The sequence below is a fragment of the Peromyscus eremicus genome, chromosome 1 (genome assembly GCF_949786415.1).
Source record: "Peromyscus eremicus chromosome 1, PerEre_H2_v1, whole genome shotgun sequence".
Taxonomy (NCBI): Eukaryota; Metazoa; Chordata; class Mammalia; order Rodentia; family Cricetidae; genus Peromyscus; species Peromyscus eremicus.
In genome coordinates, this window is record NC_081416.1 from 81,425,129 (window position 1) to 81,427,364 (window position 2,236).

A 2,236-nucleotide genomic window follows, 5' to 3' on the forward strand; every position below is an offset into this window, starting at 1 on the left:
CTGCAGTGTGAGGCAAAGGACAGAATTGGAACAAAACTAAGGCTGTTCCTGTTGCTTCCAAACTTGGCTTCTCAAACTACTGCAACTCCAAGGTCTGCTTAACTAAAATACTTTTCACACTCCTTACAAAGAATGTTGAGAAAGCAGGAATCTTTTCAGATGACACTAACCAGCTCCTTAAGTTTGCTGCATCTGCTACCAGTTCAATGATGACTGACAGTCCTATTTCCAAATTCAGTGACTACCAATTGAAATGGCAAGTTTTGGTTTGATCAATGCCTGCTGGTATATGCCAGCATTCAGCTGTTTTACTCACAGCTAGGCATGTAGTATTAATTCTGTTTTCAAATAGAAACGAAAGGAGAAAGGAGAAAGCTCTTAGGTGTTTCTGTGCTGACCACTTGGCAGCCACAAGCTGCTCCTGCTCAGTTCTTCCCATTCCTAGACTTGCAGACGTCCCTGTTTACTTCCTTACACAGTATTGATGTTCTCACTGTGGAAAGAATCTTCCTCTCACTTGCATACTTTAATTTAAAAATATTTAAGAGAACCATGGTTCTGATTGTTGTATATATTTTTCTAAAAGCCGAATAAAGCTATCTATGAATGTGAACAAATAGATCTACTGCCTATTGTTTTAAGCTTAATGCCATTTTACAGTTGAAACCAGCTGGCTTTTCCCCAATAGACAGCTCTGGGGAATTTGAAAGTGATTTCCTCTCATTTTCTTTTAAGCAAGAAATCCTTGGAATTGTATGACTTAACAAAAAATTCTGTCCATGTTGCTAAATATTATGATTGAAAACATTTTTCTGTTATTTCAGAAGCATCTGGCTTAGTTCTGAATTCATAGCACTTAACTAGTTGGTTGTTAAAACTTCCGATCAGTTAATCATGGTTAAAAACTTTTCAGTTTTTGACTACTGGGGCTGGGGCAAAGGCTCAGCTGAGTAAAGCTCTTGTACAAGCACTGAGACTTGAGTTCATGCCACAGCACCCATGTAAAGATGGGAGCATGACAGCATGCACATGTAGTACTTGAGTTCATGCCACAGCACCCATGTAAAGATGGGAGCATGACAGCATGCACATGTAGTACTTGAGTTCGTGCCACAGCACCCATGTAAAGATGGGAGCATGGCAGCATGCACATGTAGTACTTGAGTTCATGCCACAGCACCCATGTAAAGATAGATGGGAGCATGACAGCATGCACATGTAGTACTTGAGTTCATGCCACAGCACCCATGTAAAAGATGGGAGCATGACAGCATGCACATGTAGTACCACCACTGTGGAGGCAGACACCAGCTGACCCCAAGGACTCACTGGCCCTAGCCAATCAGTCAGCTCCAAGTTCAGTGAGAAACTCAAAAGATGAGCGCAAGGGCTAAGAGCAGTGTCTCAGTGGTTCATTGCCGAAGAGTACACTGCTCCTGCAGAGAACCTTGAGTTAGTTCCCAGCACCCACTTCAGGCAGCTCACCACTGTCTGAAACTCCAGCTCCAGGGGATTGTGATGTTTCTGACCTTGAGCAGCTGCACACACATGCACATACCTGCATACGAGTGCTTGCATATGCAAATGCACACAATTTTTTTCATTTTCTTTTTTTTTAAATTTATTTTATGTGCATTGGTATTTTGCCTGCATGTACGTCTGTGTAAGGGGGTGTCAGATTTTGGAGTTATAGTTAGCTGCCATGTGGGTGCTGGGAATTGAACCCGAGTCCTCTGGAAGAGCAGTCAGTGCTTTTAACCACTGAGCCATCTCTCCAGCCCCCACAATTTTTTTCTTAAAAGAGTGATGATATCGGAAGACAACCTCTGGCCCACAAATAAATCAACACATACACACAATAGCATTAGTCAAATATGATGAGTATTGATTCCAAATTAGATGTGCTTTTGAATTATCTCTCAAAGTTTTGTACCAGTGGCATGGATAAAGGACCTGAGCTCAATCCCCAGAATCCACATGGTGGAAGAGAACCAAGTGCCATAAGTTGTCCTCTGACCTCCACACTGGTGCACTCACATGCCCCTCCATATACACTCACAGACAAAATGTAAACATTTCAGTTTTCGTTTTGGTTTGAGATGGGATTTTACTGTCTAGCTAGGCTAACCTAAAACTCACCAGACTGGCCTTGAGCTTGCAGCACTTCCGCCTGTGGAGTGCTAGCATCTGAGTACCCACACCCAGCTTCCAGGTTCGTTTTTGAGATGGTGGTCTC